This window comes from Python bivittatus, unplaced genomic scaffold (genome assembly GCF_059951505.1).
Source record: "Python bivittatus isolate LINGU-HERP-01145 unplaced genomic scaffold, Pbiv_v1 ctg000160_np1212, whole genome shotgun sequence".
NCBI lineage: Eukaryota > Metazoa > Chordata > Lepidosauria > Squamata > Pythonidae > Python > Python bivittatus.
The window spans coordinates 3,081,282-3,100,605 of record NW_028277076.1 but is presented as its reverse complement, the minus strand read 5'-3'; the positions used below and the strand labels follow the sequence as shown (position 1 = coordinate 3,100,605).

Below are 19,324 nucleotides of genomic sequence, written 5' to 3'. Positions count from 1 at the left end.
ATTTTAAGCTTGCACGGTTTGCATTGGTCACCCATTCCCCCTTTCTTATCTCGTCCATATTTTTCTCCTCCATGATCTTGCCCTGCAAAACCCTTGGAGGGAAGACCTTGTCTATTTTGACTCCTAAAACGTTGACGTGCTGACCTGCTAGAAAAATTGGAACCAATTATAATTAGAATCAATGCAACAACTGGCATTATTATCATCATCTCATCCTCTAATAAAGGAGCTAACGCTGAGAAAGGCAGAGAAAAAAGCCTACATTGAAATGGGGAATTATATTCTTTCCTACTTGTGAATCTCATCAGGCACCTACTGGGACCAATTGTATTGGCCAGTTTGGGGATAATGAAAAACCATTCCCTGTTATATTACTGAAACTTTTGCTTCTACAAGAACAGAGGGTTTCGCTTCTCATTAGCCAGAATACCCTTTGATATCTAAACAAAGGGGACCATTGCTTGTTTAAACTCTACTGAATGAAAATCCAACAGAAGTCCGTGTATTCCCATTATGCCTGAATCAAGCAAAAGGGTGGAACACAACTTTAAATCAAAGCAAGTCCTTCTCTTGCCTGGATGTTTCACTTTCAAAACTGATTTCAGAGGAGTTGGTGAATATTGATCAGTTACTCCGATTCTACATTATTTATATTAACTATATAATCCTGTCTGATTTAGAGACAACTAGCGATTAACTGCACAAAAGGAGGAATATCCAGGTCATATGGGCAAAAAACAGTTTCTCCTTCCAGAGGGAGCACCTACACACTCTTAAAAAAACACTCAGATGCTTTGAAAAAAATAGCTCCATTCCATGTCTTCTACCTACAGTACCTGTGGCTAGAAAATTACAGAGTCCTTGGGAAAGACACACAAACAAGGAGACAACAAGCTTCAGTGCTCCAATGTTGAAAAATTCTGCTAAGGTCTAGATCCCACAGTCTTTTTGCTCCAAAACCAGAAGGGTCCCCCCCCCCCACTTTCCTCTATAGAAATATTTGCACCCTTGCTACATGCTATTCTGCCCATCGGCTCTGATCCTCTTTTGCACCTTTCTTTAAAATTATTACTTTGCTTAAGCTGCTGGAACAGAAGCCAACATAGAAAATCAGAGGCTTTTGCAAAGGGTTTAGCTCACCTGCCCGTCAGACTGCTTTCTTCCCTCCCCATTCCAGACTCAAAACTCTCCCCCACCCTCTCTACAATTGATTGAAAACTAAGGTGTCATTTTTGCTCTTGGAAAAATTCAAGGTTGAAATAGTCCATCATACTCCCTTACTTGGCACAATGGCTAATTATTTTATTGACATCTCCAAGACAGAAGCATTATAATTAGAATCCCCAAGGAGGACAGTTGGTGGCCCTAGGCACTGATTATATTCCTAGCAACAAAGAAGGCATGCAGTGCCTGTCTCTAGTGACCATCTCTGAATCTTCTGGGAGAACAGAGAAATAGGTCCTTATTAACAACACTTAACTTCTATTCATTTGCAATGGGTGCTGGCAACTTGATCCAGCCTGAATGTGGCATTTGCTAGCTTCAAATGTATCAGTGCTGCCAGCTCTGTAACTTCTCTCAAGGGTCGTCCAGTTCCATAACTTTTGTGTGAGACCAGCTGCTTTGGGTTCCCACCAACTATAATCTCATCAATCACCCTAGTTGTTGCTATTTAAATTTTTCTCATTCCAGCAGATCATGGTAGAAGCTGTAAATAAGGATTAGGGTCAAAGCTCACTTTTTTCTTCCTCCTCCCCTTCTGGGTCTGACAGTTAGACTGCAAACCTGCAGGCAGAAACTTCATGCTTCTAATATTTTAGACCACGTTATGGGGAATTCTTTGGGGCTAAGGAACAGGGCTCGTTTGTGCTTTTTGGCGCCTTTGAGTCAATTTTGACTCCCAGCAACTGTCTGGATATGTCTCCACTGTTTTATCAGCAACATTTTCAGAAATGGCTTGCCCTTGCCTTCTTCCTAGAACTGAGATGGAGGGGGACTGGCCCAAAGTCAGCCAGTTGGCTTCATGCCTAAGGCAGGACTAGAACTCACAGTCTCCTGATTTCTAGCCTGGTGCCTTTAACCACTACACCAAACTGGCTCTCAAGGAACAGGATAGGACTCCTTCCAATAAATCCTACTTACATTGAATGAAGGTGTCCCCCACGTCCCTCCCAAATGCTCAACTGTAGAATTTCTAGCTCCACCATGGCTGCTGACTTCCCTTGAAATCATCCTTAGTTCATCATCGCTTCCTCCTTCTCACTTTGCATTCTAGCTCCCCTCCTTTAAAATAATAATTTTAAAAAATTCAGACTATACACCTCATGGGCACATACAGCATTGCTCTTGTTTTCAGTGCAGCATCTGTGATGTAAATGGTGATAAACAAACATTAAATATTAATGCCGATGGTGAACGCCAGTATAAATTAGGTAAGATTCGCCAGTGGTACACAGAGAATGGCAAATTCTCTGGCTGGATCACAGATTCTTTAAGGAACAAATTCAGATCAATTCCTGGTGACTTCATGGACATGGAGGTGCAGGTTTTGGTTTGTTTGGGAATGATGTGGGTGTGATTTCTCATTGCCTTCTTCTGTTTTTCACTTCCCAGTCTAACTTATAGCTCTGGTTTTCCTTGTGGATTCCCATCCAAGTACCAATCAAGTCTGTCCCTGCTTAGATTTTTCAAGATTAGCCAAAGTCAGCTAAGTGTTATCATCTGGTGTAACAGCATCTTAGAAGCGTTCGCCAGAGAACAAAGAAGGAAGAAGAATAGTGGTTAGAGAATGCCAAATTGGAATCAAAATCTAATTGGGGTGTGTGTATGTGTGTGTGAGAGAGAGAGAGAGACAGAATGAATGTGTGTGACAAAACTGATGAGGCAAAAACCAGTGGGTTCCCACAATATTGTTGTCAACATAGATCAACGTCTTGTCATTAAGACAATAGCTAAGTTTCCACTGAGTCAGGAGGAGGGAAGGAATCCGAAAATCAAAACCCTGTTGATAGACCTAGATAAAGACTGTGTTTTCTGTCTACTGCAATAGAGAAATCTTTGTGTATGTGGCTTCGTTCTCATCTGCAGCAAAAAGGCTAATCTTGCCAAGTTGGATCCGCGAGCCTTCTACTGAATCAGCCTGAATAAAGAATTTAAGTGCCTGAACAGTCAAGATTTATAGCTATGCCTGTGTGAAGTCTGACAGCATGAGCAAAACTCCTACTGGAGAGAAAACTGTACTCGTGTTTATCCATAATGGCACGCCATTGTTTACTAACCAGCATGCCACAGTACATAGCCAGATCTCTTCCTACTTTCTCAACATCAAGCACAGCTTTGATTTCCATGAAACTCCAGTAAGAAAACAAGCTCACTCTTATGTCTGAGCCATCTCTTGGCTTCCCATGTGCACCCAAGACGGGAATCACAAGCCAGTTTCTTGACCCTGGCTTCAGATGATGTATTTTGTTGGTGGAGGGAAGAACCAGCAATCCCAATTGAAATGTTGCGCTAAGAGATTGAGTTCACAGATGGCACTAAACGATAATCATTTTATTGGGTTTGGCCTTGGAAGATGCTCTGAACATAGCCACTCTGGTTTGGAAACTGATTTATGATTTACCTGTTGTGTGAACCCAGCCAATTGTCTTTTGTTAAATAAATCACAGCTTATTACTATGGATGAAGCTAGTGAATTTTTCTCCCAATGAATTTTGGGTTGTTGGAGCCAATTCGTGCCAGGAGTGGCCAGACATGCAAGATATTTATTTAATCTCTGCTAACTGTATCACCTTTGCACACACCTGATCCTTTTTATTTTCTTTCTTTTCTCTGATATATTTATTAAAAAAGACTAATTAGACATGTATCACCCTCTACAGCCTTCTTTAAAAAATGAGAGCTTCCTTATATTATGAAACCTGAGAAAACTGGTAGGTCAAGTATGAACTGTTTTATCTCTTCTCTGTACAAGGAATGTATGCAAAGTAAACCTAACTAGGATGTTTGATTTATGTCTTAAGGTTTGTTCACCAACTCTGAAGGATGATCTGAGAAACTGAGTTTGTGTATGGCGTGAGTTCTTCTTTGTACTTAAAACTAAGATCATTCCTTAGCTTGTTCCAAAGAGGAACTCTCCAAAGGGAAATGTAGCATAACTGCAGATACACTTGAAAATAGTACGAGTTGCGGCAGTTTGCAGAAAATAAAATACAATTTCTTCTCCTTCGCTTCCAAATGGTTGCATTAATTATCAGGGCAAAGCTCATTCACCAGTATGAGCAAATTGCCCTTCATTTGTGCTCAAGATGAAAATGGCACATTTCAATCTTCTGATATCCCAGCATTATATTTACACCCCTCAAGGAAGAGAGGGAGGGAATAGACCCATACCTTCCCATGTACTTTGTGTCAAAATATTACAATATTTGTTCAAGACGCCAATCCAGTTGAACTGATCATGAGCTTCCCCAATAGAATATGATTCAAAGAGTTTCCTGGTTATCTGTTGGGTTGTCTTCTCTCAGAAAAGGAAGGGAGACAAGGAAAAAGAGATATACAGACACCGCAGCACAATGCCTTTTGCTTGATTTTGTAAGTCTGCTGCCCCTCCACCATTCCTCTAATCCTTAAATATCAACATTTCATCTAAATTCTCAAGTTGCACTGCAATCAAACTGAAAAGCACGAGGGTTTAAATGCATTTCGTCAGGAACCAAGATTATTCCCATAAAAGCAGATTCTGCTGACGTCATGAATATAAAATGAAACAGTAGATATTAAAGGTGGAGAAAACGCTGGCCCGTGCCTTTTGACATCCAACACTCAGTTTGCTTTCTTCTCTGCCTCCTTCCCCACATTTTTGTCCTGAAAACATACAAAGAAAAATGAAAATGGCCTTTTCACCTATCTTCTTTTGCCCCCAGATGGCTATAACTCGAAAAACATTCAAAGGATTTTTTTTTAAGTGGTTTTGTTTCAAGGTTGCAGACCGGCCTTCATGTTTTGACCATAAACATTTCCATTGCTTTGTTGTTTCTAAACCATCAGCCCACTGTGTTTTTATTCATTTCCTCGAGATTATTATTAAAATAAACTTATTCTGCCTATCGCATATCTCCCTGGGAATACCTCCATCATGCAAATAATTTCATTAAAAAAAATAATAATAACGCTGCTCTTTCTTCCCCTATTTCAAGTAGTATCTTGCTTTGCTAAGCCATTAGGCAGCCAAAGAACTAGAAGAGAAGGAAGGTGGTGAGATATAAATCTAGGCAGACTAAACAGGGAGGAATGAGGTCAGGGAAAGTAAGGGAAAGTTTGCAGGCATGGAAATGGAATAGTCATCTTTGCCTCTCACTTGCTGACCTAGCTCAGCAATGGGTCGACTTCTCCTCTCCGAGTGCAATGGTGCATGAAACTCATGAACATGCATTTTTTATAATGCTCATGAATAAGAAAACAATATTACAAGTAGTCTGGAGTGGGCAATTGCTTTATAATGTGCTTTCTCTTGCACTGGTATACACACTCAACTCAACTCCTCCTCAAATCAACTTCCTACAGTGACCTTGTAATTTTTAGGACCTGTCCCCTCTTGATCTGACTTTTTTTTTAATGGTTCAATCCCACCCTTTGGGAAATAACTGAGAGCTCACGTCCCCCAAAGAAGGGAGCATATACATTTGGGGAAGGGCGTAGGCAATGAGGAATGCCCCACTCCCTTCTGTGGTTGCTGCCTTTGGGAGAAGTCTGTAAAACAGATACATTAAATTTATTGAAGGGTTAGCACCCTTTTCAAAAAATAAGGGGTGAAAAATCCTCCTCCTCAAATCCTTGGGAGCAGGTGCAGAGACCTCCCTCCACTCCAAAAATCTGAATTACTATTGTAAACATCAGAGGAAAATAAGGAGCCATCACAGGAATGAAATGAAACTGGTTTCAGCTGATTCAGTCCTTGTTCTATGTCTCCCCATTTTCCGTCCTGGCCCCACTTACTTTTGGGAGCACCCCTCACACTGTTCCCTTGACTCTGAAAAAGACTGTCCATGTCTAGATCTTAAAATTGTCACCATGCACTACGTTTCTTAAGGGTTGGGTGGGTTTTGTTTTGACTCTTTTCCCTGCTTAGTTTTTCATTTTGTTTCCTAAGGCAGGTTTCTCTAGAAGAAAGTACAGAATCCCTTTGTTATGACATCCTTTAGAATGCCCCAGAGCTAATTTATTAAAAGATGCAAACGTAACTCTACTGGCTATGATGAATGGTGACTTAAATCACAGGAGGTGGCTTGCATCTCCGCTACACCAAGCCTCATCAAACAAAAAAAAAAAAAAGGGGGGGGGGAGTAAAGAAAATTCCATTAAATTGTCAAACTGAAAACTTCAAAAGTAGGGAGCATCCAAACTTTTCTTTTGGACAGTACAATGTAGGCCATTTTGTCACAAAGTGATTTGCTCTATCTGTACGAATGAACCACTAGGTTTCATATGTGTTGAGGTCTCCTCCAGAACTTCCAGGAGCCAAAAGAAGCTTTGGCACACATGGAGATTTTTCTCCTGGCTCCTGGAAGAAAGAAGCTTTGCTGCTCAGAAGTGGTGGAAATGAGTAGCTTGTGAAGCAACTTTGAAGGAGGGTTCACTCAAATAATTGAGGAGAATCATCCTTCTAAAACATCTCACAGCCCTATTTTTTTTCTCCTCCAAAAAATTCCTAATGAAAAGCTGAAAGATTCCCCATCCTACGGTATTATTTGGACTTCTATCCCATCTTTCCATCAAGGAAAAATGGCGCTCATGTTGGCTTCTAGAACACCCAAATGGTCAACAGATTTAGAGGTGCTATCTCAAGTCTGTGTGTGTGTGTGTGTGTGTGTGTATTTTAATTCTCACTTAACACCCTCAGATACTGACATTTAACCCCAAACCCACCCTCCAACACCTTTTCATAGTCTTTCTTGCTTCGACTTAAGCAAGATATTATTGATTTCTTGCTCCCCACTGCCCACCAATCACGGTCCCATTCTATGACTTTCTCATGGGTTGTTTCGATTGAAATTCCGTCTCCAGTACATTACATTTATTTATAATACCATTGTTTTAGCAGGGCTGCCGGAAACTCTCAAAAATTATTTACAGGGCTCTTTTGATTTTCAGCTTCCAAACCATACAATCCCATTTTTATTCATCTGCAGAGGTTTCCACTGACCAGCGACTATTAAACAGAACAACAGCCCAGCAGAAAATCTAGAGACACATTCAAGGACTAAAAGGCAGAGCTGTGTCAGATCATTTCTACTGCCTTTCTTTTTCAACGGATGAAATAAATTTGTTTCTGGATTTGCTTTTCCCCCTTCTCTACCCAAAGAAAACTTCAATAAGATTCTTATGGTTGGGCTACAAAGTACAGGCATTTTAATTACAAGGAGGTCAGAGACGAGTGCATGATCCCATCACTGATCAATGACCACATAATCCATCAGACCAGCACTTCTCTGGCTTCCTTCACTCCATTTATATCCTAGACAGGCAGAGAGGCTGCAGAGTGGGGGAAAGATGTGCAAAGACATAGGATTAAAAAAAAACTTGTCCATCATCTTATACCAAGAATTGAAGACCCCCCCCCCCCAAAAAAAGCAGTGGAATACCTTTGGGAACTTGAAAAACCAATCTTTGCACTGCATTAGTCAAAAGCATAGTCACAGTCTCAGAGCTGTCAGGAATGGCTTGTATATATTTCAGCATGAAAGGGTTACAAAGGCTGAAATGTGTTGTTTCTCAAGGAGTGGGGGGGGGGCAGAGACGTTTTCCTAGGGGACCACCTGACAAGTGTGGAGAAAGAGAAATGGAGTGCAATGATAACCTAAACATACATTTGCTTTTAAGCTCTGAACTCGCTTCTGCGCCATCCGGAACCGACAAATACATCATTTAGGGAATCACAGAATTAGAAATTTGGAAGGGTACCTTCAGACTAATTCCAGTTTCCTACCCTAAAGCTTTGATAATGAAGCTCAAGCTCAGATACTTTGGTCACCTAATGCGAAGAGAGGACTCTTTGTGAAAGACCCTGATGCTGGGAAAGATGGAAGGCCAAAGGAGAAGAGGACGGCAGAGGAGGAGATGGTTGGAGAGCATCACTGAAGCAATGAGCATGAAACTGAGCCAACTCAGGGAGGCAGCGAAGGACAGGAAGGCCTGGCGCAATATGGTTCATGGGGTCACGAAGAGTCGGACACGACTTAACGACTGAACAACAACAACCCTAAAGCTGGATGATCAGATCAGTTGGCCCACCATGAGCCAATGGCAATTATACCCTATCACAAATTCTTTGGAATATTTCCTTTTCTCCCCTTGTCCTCATGCTCATCTTGACTTTGCTCCCCCCCAACTGTGCAGTTTGACCTCTACTTGCCTAAGACTGACTAGCATTTTGCTGTTGTTCCTGGGCAACCAGCAAATGGGAGAACATGGTTCTTTGAGACAGGTGTGCCTAAAAACCTTACGGAGCATTCATGTATCATTGCTTTATGTTAAGATTTTTATATACAGATAGCCAAGCTAGCGTTCTCAGTTTGTATCTCTGCTGTACAGCCCTCAAGGAATCTTATGGTTGATGGATATAAAACCAGGAATGCTCTTACAGATTCCACTGTAATTTAACTGAATATGAAGCATCAGCTACAAACGTAATAAATTCCTTAATAAAAATCTAGAGAGGGGAGAGATGGATACTGCAAAGTAAGGTAAAGCTGAGTATTTACAAAGCTTACAAATAATTTTAAGTCAACCTTGTTCTGAAAGCAGAACGGTAACACAGAGAGAAGGGAAAATATATCCTTCCTCTTTAATTCATATCCAATTTGTATCTTTTATCGCAGCTCTTTGATACATTAATCCCATTGTGAGACTTGGGAGTGATGAAAAGTCTAATGCAATTTGATGTACTTGGAGGTAATGAATATTTAGTAACCAGATGTTGCATCACATATATATACTGAAGCTTCATGACTATCACTGGTAAAAGAGAAGAAATGTAAGAGAATGAAATGTTTTAAATCACCTATCATTGAAGTATGAACATACCTGTAAGAATGCTTTGTTTTAGAGCAGCATTTCCCAACATGGTCTCCAGATGTGTGGACTTCACCTCCCCAAAGTCCCCAGGCAGCATGGCCATGATTGAAAATTCCAGAAGTCCACACATGTGAAAATCGAAACCCCATTCTACAGTATTGTATCTTAATCTATCCATTTCCAGTAAGTTATAGCTAGATGCAGTTCAGACTGATTAGATGACTTTCTCTCCTTCTCTTTCCCCAACAGCCTTTCGGGGCTAGGCTGAGAAAAAGTGAATAATCTTCAAGGATCAGCATGGATCTGAATCTGTCTAAGCTTAATGATTCTGTCACACTGGTTCTTCAGTGTGGAATGCTCACCCAATGAAAAAAAAAAGGGTGGGTGGGATATAAATCTGATTTGTAACAATTAATAAATAGCAATCATGCACATGTATATACACCCAGCTGCTATGGCTAGATGGCTTCCTGGGCCTTATTTGACCCACCCTTCCAAATTCTGGAAGCAATGTTAATTTAAAACGTTTTAAATTAAACATTTAATTAAACATTTCCCATTCAAAATCTCAAAGGGGTTTACAGTTTAAAAGATAGATAGATAGATAGATAGATAGATAGATAGATAGATAGATAGATAGATAGATAGATAGATAGATGAAAGGAAGATAGATAGATGAAAGAAAGAGAGAAAGAAAGAAAGAAAGAAAGAAAGAAAGAGAAAGAAAGAAAGAAAGAAAGAAAGAAAGAGAAAGAGGGAGGGAGGGAGGGAGGGAGGGAGAGAGAGAGAGAGAAAGAAAGAAAGAAAGAAAGAAAGAAAGAAAGAAAGAAAGAAAGAAAGAAAGAAAGAAAGAAAGAAAGAACCCATAACTGTGAAAACCTGTGATCCCTCCATTGGTGGTGATGGTGGTACAAATATTTCTGGTCTTCTTTTTTCAATTTCCAGATGCTTTAGAAGGTCTTTAGAATTTCTCTTGGAATTACTTGCTTTATTTTTACAAGGGGGCAGAGAGTGCCAGCCTTGATTCATTTTACCATAATACATCTCTCTATTGACCTGCTGGTTCAGAGGAACCTTCTTGAATGGCAGCCATGCCCAGCCCCCCATAATTTTGATTACACACACACACTGCCTTATCAAGTGTGGAGAAATCACAGATCATCCCCCCCCAGCCCGTGTGCCCATAGCACTGCAGCTGGTAGATGAGTAACAGGCTTCCCCCCCCCGCCCCCACACCACCACAGATGTTCAAGGCTCAGGGGAACTTTTCCCACCAAGAGAATTTTATAAAGAACACATCTGTTCAACAGCTCATAGCGGCTGGGGAAAACTCAGTCCTGAGCACACGACAGGGGAGGAGTTTATATACTCTGTTTGCAAAATGTTATGACTTGCTGCTGAGCCTGAAAAATTAACTTCATAAAATCTCAGCTCTCTAGAGAGCACTGTAGCTTTGAAGTTGGGCTCTCCGCAACAGCTTCCCAACTGTATGTTATCCAGAGCATGCACATTTTGTGTTGTTACCGCACTGCTGGAGTTATATTATTTTATTGCTTTAATGATTCTGCAGGCCATCTTGAGGAGCTCCATTTGGAAAGTCAGAGATTTTTAAGAGAAGCAGCTGGAGCAGACGAGACAGAGCTGGTGATCACATCACATCCCGTTTTGCTAAAGCACAAGGAAAGCATAGCTGGGGAAAGACAGCTATGGCAGGTTATGCTAGAAAGCAGAGATATTTAACTGGAGAAACAGGTAAAGAAGGATGTTAGGAAAGTAAACGTGAATCTTCAGGCATTAGAAAGAAGCAAATAAGAAGGATACAGAACAGATTCCTTGTTCATTAACTTTGGCATTGACCCAGCAAAAGACACAAGGTTGACTCACAAATACAGCTGATCTGTGTGCTCAGAGGGCTGAAGAAATTATAGGTGTAAGTACTGGATGACTCTTTGAGTATGTTATAGTAATCATCGTACTGAAATTATGTTGGAGTTACTGCTCGAGAAGGAAGAGAGGTTGTATCAGCCTGCTCTTAGGAGGTAAGGAATTGGCCCTCTCATCCACTCCACATGATAGTTTCCCCCAAACAGATTGTCACCTAAAGGATATATTCATCAAGGACATTTTCAACAGTTCTAGCAACAAGTGCGCCCAGCCACAAATGACTGGGATCACCCTACTAACTACTGGGGCTTTGGTTTCAGGACCTTGGATAGTGATCATACCACTAGAGCAAAAACCGATTTCTCCAGCATTATTTCGTAGCATCAGACAAGATAATATAGCTAGGCCAGGATAATCTTGATAAGGTCGTAGGGATCCTACTTCAAGTGTGGTAATTGTTTAAGAGACACTTCTGTTTCCCCTGGTGTGATTGCTAGAGGCACAATGGTTGGCTGAAGAATGCTCCAAGGTTTTCCCTGTTCTCCAGAAGTCCATTGTCAGAATCAGCAGCATCTCTTGGGGCCTGTGAGATCCAGATGTGAGTCCAAGCCAGAAGAAAAAGGGGCCAGATGCAGCAATAGTCAGGAGCCCCTGTCAAAGGAGGTCTCCATTTCAAAGGATTCTTAATCCTAAACTATGACAGAGAGATAAGAATTGGAGAATTTCTGCTTGAAATATCTTTCCCTTTGAGAACTAGAACACAACAACCCAATTCACTCATATCACACAGGCAGATACAATATATCCTAAAAGATACATTGTACTTGCTGTACTTGCAAATAATGAAAAGAAGAAAAACGATCATGTGTTGAACAGGTTATAAAGTCCTAGTTTGTACATAGTGCTATGTAGCAATGGGGAGACTCACACACCCTATGCTGAGCAAACCACAAAGAACAGTGTGAAAAAATGTTGAAACTCAAAGAATTTCAAGGTCAAAACATTTTCAGATTAGTTTGGACAGTGTCAGAACAGCCTCTTTGGAACGTGAAAAACTATTTCAAGCTCAAGAGATTTCATAGTTGAGATATTTTGCATACCTCTGTCATAAACCATATTATGGCTTAGCACAGGCCTTTATTGAAAGAAGAGGAGGAGGAGGAGGAGAGAAAGAAATATTTCAGTCATCCCAATTTTCCATTATTTTGCCTAATGACAACAGATATACCAGGCAGTAGTTCATTTTCAAAGGACAATTCAGTACAATATTTGTTTGCTCTCAGAAAGGTAGCAGAAAGTCTTACGTTAAAAGAGTTTTTAAAAAATTAGGATCTCCTTGCCTTCCCCAGCCCCCTCCCCCTTTGATTCTCATATTTTCTCCTGCTCCAATGCTTTCTTCAAATCTGTCATTTTCTAACCTGACCCACAGACATTTTATTGGGTAGCAGAATCTACGACTCTCTTGTGATGGTTTGCAACCTGAAGTCTCAAGGAGGGCCTTGGGATTAGCAGTCAAGCTACAAGCTCTGAAAAAGATTCTGTCTATTTATTACTTGTTGCTGGGAAACCTTGCTTTATTTTGCTGATATTCCTAAGTGTCTTCTGGACACACACACCTCTGGCAGGGTTCTGAGATATTGTGGATGTAGGATCAGGAGCTTTGTGATGTTTTCAGCCTCCATTCAATTAACTCTTCCAGTCTGACTCTTTTCCGCCAGTAGAATTTGCTCCAAGGCAAAGGATGCAATTTCAAAGCCAGACAATAACAAGAAAAGAAAAAAAAAAAGCAGGGAGGAGAAAGGAAGAGGAGGAGGAGGGAAAGGAGGAAGAAAGAGATAAATTTGGGAAACTGACTGTTCAGAATAGAACCTCAAGGCAAAGAGCAGAATTTGAAATTTGTCTTATTTGGAGGACAACGTTTCGGAGGAAACTTACCCACAATCTTTTGACAGCTGGCTTTATTTCCCAAGAAAACTAGGGAACTAAAAATATACACTAGTAGTTTTAGTTTACCAACAGAAGGGGGGAAAAGAAATCACTTTGGATCCATCAGATTTTGCAGCAAAGCAACAATAAATGCCACAACTGATGTTCCTGGGATGCGAAGAATCTGGGATGTATAAAATCACAAGACCTTCCTAACTGGGTACCTCTTTATTTTGTTGTTGTTGTTGGGTGGGCTTACCATTAATACCACCCAATCACCATAGTTTTTGGTCTTCATGGTTGGAAATTACGTGGCATTTCTCCAGAATAAAAATAGGTACAGCTCGCCTTTCTAATGGGAGCCATGGAGGGAAAAAAGCAGCAAATGAGGATTCTGAAACTTTGCCTAATAATGATCTCATGAAAAGCCTTGTTACTTCCCTGAGCAACAGAAGGAAGGTATAATACACCGTTGGTGGCTGGTTCCCCAAGAAAGTGTCCCAAATGCCCAATGCAACCGTACACGCCATCATGTTCCCTGCCACTCTTGATTTTTTATATTTAAATTGCCAATGTTAAAAAATGGGAACCGGGCACACTATAGAATGAAAGGACTCCAAGAATTATTTCCAAGGATACCTCCAAGGTCAAAGCCCATCAGTTTTCTTAGAAAATGAAAGAGGAAATCAAAACCAGAAGGGTGCTCACTGGTTCAGGGAACAGAAGGGTAACACAGAGAATAGGAAGGGTGTTGGGGAGAGAAGGGGTGTGGAGATCCCCCCATTTTGGGGAAGTGCCTGCGGTATGTTTGGTACCACATTCCATACAGGGGCACCAGCCCTGAACGTTTGAAGACCTCTGTCTGGTCTGGAGGTTGAGTCATGGCAACTGGACTTCTTTTCTTTTGGCTTGGTACATTTTGCTGCTGGTCCAAGCAGCTTCTTCGACTTCTTCTAGACTGAAGAAGCTGCTTGGACCAGCAGCAAAATGTACCAAGCCAAAAGAAAAGAAGTCCAGTTGCCATGACTCAACCTCCAGATAATTCCACCTGGATGACCGAGAATCTTCATCAACACCTCTGCCTGGTGCATCTATGTATCCAACCCAAACTTTATTGGAAAAAGTTGTCTCAAGAAAATTAAAAGATGACTCAGCCAATGTTTGTTACAAAAATGTTGAACCACCTGAATTTCCATGCATAACCCCATTCCCCCGGATTAAAGTTTCCATCCTTCTAATCATTATTATCCAAATAAACAGCTGAACAGAATCATGGACCCCATTATTCTGGTATAAATATATTTCTGGTAAACGTCTTGCCTTGCCCAGTTAATTTCGAGATGTGGTGGCAATATGAAAAAAGAAGTCATTTCAAGGTCATATTTTCATTTTGGAAAACCTGAAGGGGTTTCTGATTGCCAGGCACTTACTGAAATGAAAGAGAAACAGGCTGGAAAAAGAAAATGACATTTCACTCATAGCAGGGTAATTAGGGTGAAAAAAGAAACAGGCAACTCCAGCAAAAGAAATCAACAGGGGCTGTTCGTCTCAAACAGGGAGAAATTGGCAAGAACCAGGAGGAAAAAAAAAAAAAAACTTTAAATGAGCTTGCAGTAATTCAGGACTCCGGAGGACTCAAAAACAACATGTACAAATCATGAACATCTGTACTGAGAAGACTGAAAACATACTGAGAGATAGATGCACATCACGGAGGCATGTGTTTAACATGCTTAGATCACGACAATTCGAAAATACTTTGTAAGAAGTGGTGTCACAGAACCCTACAGCAGAAAATCTAAGGTGCAGTATATATGACTATTAAGATAGATCACATTATACTGGTGATTTGGGGGCTGATTGAAGGCCAGTCTTAGCAAAATCAACCTCCCTGGGCTGTTGCAGGAATAAACTCCTGGATCTGCATATTTATCCCATTCTGAGCTCTCAAAAGCAAGGCAAGACAGAAATTAAATCTTCCTCTTTATTCCTTTATTTAATTGAAGGCATAATCATTTGGTCCATCTTTCCCCCTTTCCTTAGAATGGATGAGTTTAAATGCCAAGTAAGGAACTTCTTCAGCTCAAGAGTCTGCCATTGTACAGACCTGATTCTCATTACATTAAGCCATAATGCATAATGTTGTTGGCAACTGTAACAAAACATGGGTTGGCACCATGTATGCAACCCAGATAAAAACGTTTGCACAGAGAACACTGATTCTACTGATGGAGTTACGAGGGCTCTGAATTATTTTTTCCCACTCATCCCTAAAAAGCCTGGGATATTCCTTATTCCATATTTTTTTGGTTTCTACTCTTTCAAATGTGGCTCCCCAAAACCCTTATGGGGGAGATCGCAAAGGGTGCCACAATGGCACATGAGAAGAATCTGCCCCCAGGTCAACTGTCACATCAGAACCCAACCATTATCAGTAAAAGCATCTGATGAAGTGAGTTGCAGATCATAACAACACATGCACATGGGGAATGTGACTGATGGCTGCTACAACAGCCCTCTTTCTAATGGTTGCACCCCAGTTGTAGAAGGCTTTTCATTTGCATCGTTTTCCATCTTGACATTCATGTATTTGGGTATTTAGTGAAGTCTGATAAACGACAAAGTTCTGCTAACTACTGCATGTTAGTTACGTCGGTCTTGTTACAGTTTATGCTCGCCTGAGTTTATCTGTATAGTGATCTGTTTTAATTTTTAATTGTCGGCAACTCAAGGGACTTTGTGCTGCGCTGCCAGAAATGTGAGGCATCAGTAAATGAGAATCATTTTGGCAGAAGTCTTTTGGATACAGGCAAGGGAGCCAATTCGAGATGGTAGATATCCAGGACTGAGCATGTTGTAGTCATAAAATTAAGAAAGAGCCAGAATGTGACAGCCCGAGTTTTACAAAATTGGGGGAGGAATGCGTGGGGAAAAAGAAACTAAATGAATTACCTTAGCTGAGCACAGGAAGCAAGACATCTTTTTTCGTGTTTTCCCAACAATTGTGTTGCTGGGAGCACCATCCAGCAAAAAAGGAATCTGATTAGAGCATTAACTTCAATTCATAGGAGGCTGAAAGGGAAAATCCTAAAGCCCCAACTACTCCTTACTGGTCGGTTTAAATGCTCTGTAGCTTCCACTGTTGTACCAGAAAAACAGATGCAAAGCTAGCCTTTAGGTGTTTGTACAGAGGAGGGAAGCTTTAAGCGATAGCCAAGATTGAACGAGCAAGAGAAGACGTCCCCACCTTTTCTTCATGCTCTGCACTTTATTTATTGGCCAGGCAAATGGTGGTTGGTTTTAGCAGTTCAGGAGTGCTGGAAACGGGCTTCCGAAAGAAAGAAGTCATTGATCGCGGCATAGCAGGCATGAAATTAACCAGCCCCCTCCAAACTTCACTAAGGAGGTGCCTTTGAAGAACAAACAATAGAGAGTGCTGAACTGTAACTGGAATACAAGCAGGCTGCATATGTCCCTTCTCCTCCCGGTTTCTCAGAGCATGGCAGCCTGCAAGGGAATGCAACCTACCATGCACGCTGCCTTCTAACAGGTTAATGACCTGAACCTGGGATTTGCGCTTTGCTATGCAAAAGATGAATCTCCACTGTCAGAACTGAAATTGGAAAGATTTCAGTGCCCTTAAGAGTAGAACAGGCCTGCTAGCTTTGAGTGGCTGAAAAATAAACAGAAGTGTAGACAGCCATGGAGGTTCCATCCCGCTAAAAATGGGACTGCAAAATGAAAGATAAGATATTTGTCCAGTGCTCTACCACCTTGTAATGATATGTGCAAGAATCTTTCCATGAAATTCTTAAAAGTGAAGATTCCTTCTCCTTTGGAGCACGGGGAGAGGGGGATAAAATCTTCTTCTGTACCAGAGAAGGAGAAGGAGAAATATGGCAAAGAGAAAGGAGAAGGGGAAGGGGAAGGGGAAGGGGGAGGAGGAGGAGGAAGAGGAGAAGGAGAAGGAGAAGGAGAAGGAGAAGGAGAAGGAGAAGGAGAAGGAGAAGGAGAAGGAGAAGGAGAAGGAGAAGGAGAAGGAGAAGGAGAAGGAGAAGGAGAAGGAGAAGGAGAAGGAGAAGGAGAAGGAGAGATATGGGGAAGGAGAAGAAGGAGAAAAGGAAGGGGAAGGGGGAGGGAGGGAGGAGGAGGAGGAGGAGGAGGAGGAGGAAGGAGAAGTAGAAGTAGAAGGGGGAGCATTCCAGCACAGCATAGCCTACCCAGTTCAACATTGACTGGCAGCTGCAACATCCTGAAATACAATTTTGATGTTTAGTGACACTATAACTCAAAGCACCAGAAGCAAAAGACCAACAATAAAGAACAGCTATTGCTCCCTGTCTGTAAACTCACTGGTAAAGCCAATTGATTTCAACAGATCTGCTGTAAGTGTGACTAAATATGCCACCAGCACAATAATGAATAGAGACAGTCTCAGAAGTGGCCTCCTGTTGCCCATCATTCCACTTCCCCAAATGCTGAAATACAAGCTTCGGGTGGAGGAACCTTGAGAGAATATTTCTCATTTAAGCCTGTTCAATTTCCACTCCAAACATAACATAATGAGTTATCCATGAAAGCAAGCAGAAGCCATCTAGCCAATCCCTTAATATGAATGCATGCCATAAAGATTGTCTTCAGTAATTATGCAGCTGCAAGTCCCGTTCCATAACTCTAAGAGGAGAACACTGTTTTTCTGTAATAATCCAGATTTTAAACCACTACCTTTGGATCCCTTCCCTCCATGAAAATTTCTACTGCAGATAATAGAAAGGAGGCAACAGATAGGTGTGGGGACTGAGCCCCACTTGCATGAAGGTTGACCGATGCAACAGGAATTCTTGGGTGCACCATTCCAATGTTCATTATGTTGCGCTCCCAATTTCTATCACAGCCAAATGGACTATCCGGCATTCGGTGGATTTCAAAGGCTGATCCACCCTTGATGAAAGATATGGCAGCCAAGGATTTCTGCATTCCAAACACTAATTGCCATAGCATGGCATGTTAACATCTGCTTCGCTTTGCCACTGACTTTTTTATTTACTGATAGCCTGCCTTTCTACTTTAGTGGGAAAATATTTTAAAGCTAGTTCATAATGTAAGTAGTTAAGCTGTTTGGGAAATGATGGAAATGGTGCTCCAACACACCTGCGGGGCAAAAATAAGGTTAGCCATGTAGCTGGAAGTTAGTTAACGGATATAAAAAAAGTGAATCCAACAGGCCAGATATGGTCATGAATACAGTCCAAGTTTAATGTAGTCCAGGTTCATGGGGCAAGGCAGTTGTTGTCTGAGCCAAGCAAGGGCCAATGTTTCCAAGAAAACTTTAAGACAAGAGCCAACTAAACAACGCATAGATATGACAAGGATGGGCCATCATGGTGAGTTCTTCCCACAACAGACTGTACTCTGGTAGGATCTTAAATTCAGAAAGCTCCCAATTTCTGCCTGAGCACATGCTTAGAACTGATCAATGTTTATTTCCAGCAGCAGATTGCTGGCTGGTAGACCTGCCTATGTCAGATGTTGCTCTGCATCTTTGACTTCCTCCTCTGACTCTTCACATGGAGACAATGACATTCTGGGAAGATATGTCTCCAAATCAGGGTCTTAGTCAAGAAGGCCAGGTGTGGTGGGTCCTGATGACATCATACCACTCTCACAAGTGATGAGATTGTCTGTGTCTGACTCCCTGCTTCTTTCATCTTGGTCCTTCTTCTCATCTAAGGATGATTTTTCACACAGGGGCCTAAACCCAATCTTGTACGGGGAAGGAGAGAAGTGTAAGAGTCCATAAAGCAAGGGAACTTGTCTGCCTCTTGGATACCTGAATTCCAGAACAAAGCAAACTTCAGTCTCAGTCATGGAGGTTAGATAGTTTCCAGGACCATAAGCACCATTCAAAAAAAGCGAAGCAACTTCTTTCAAAGCAAAAGTGAACTCTCCAAAGAAATGTCAAATTCCTGGAGGAACTTCCAGAGCAAAACATCAGAATGAACCATCAGGAAACCAAGCTAGCAAAGTCTAACGAGAACCGTAAGGTCACAGGAGCAGTTCACCTGCATTCCTACACTAATTTCCTTCCATTGCATAGCTACTGACTTTTCTTTATACCACTTTGCCCTGATTCTTCTTTTTCAGTCTAATTTGCAGGAAAGGAAACCAGGGTCTCAAGATGAAAAAAGCACCGGGAGAGAAAGCAGGGCAATAAAGCATGTGAGTGTTACTGAGAAAAATAAACTGACTGAGATATTGCAGAAATTACAGCCACCCAGCGAGCAAGCGAAAGAAAGAGACGGTTCCCAGCTTAGCCAAACCTGTATTATTATTACCAACACAGCTGTTCCAAGGCCTGTCTGTTTCCATAACTCAGGCAAACAGCCCCAGAAATCTTCATAACAAACAACAGAAAAATACAAACACCAGGCTGGTGGAA

At 41.4% G+C, this 19,324-nt stretch overlaps 1 protein-coding gene across 3 annotated transcripts in view; it reads right to left on the bottom strand.

Annotated features, from left to right (window-relative positions):
* ASTN2 (astrotactin 2) overlaps positions 1 to 19,324 on the bottom strand; it is a 274,360-nt gene that overhangs the window by 216,523 nt on the left and 38,513 nt on the right. The gene's annotated exons all lie outside the window — the stretch shown is intronic.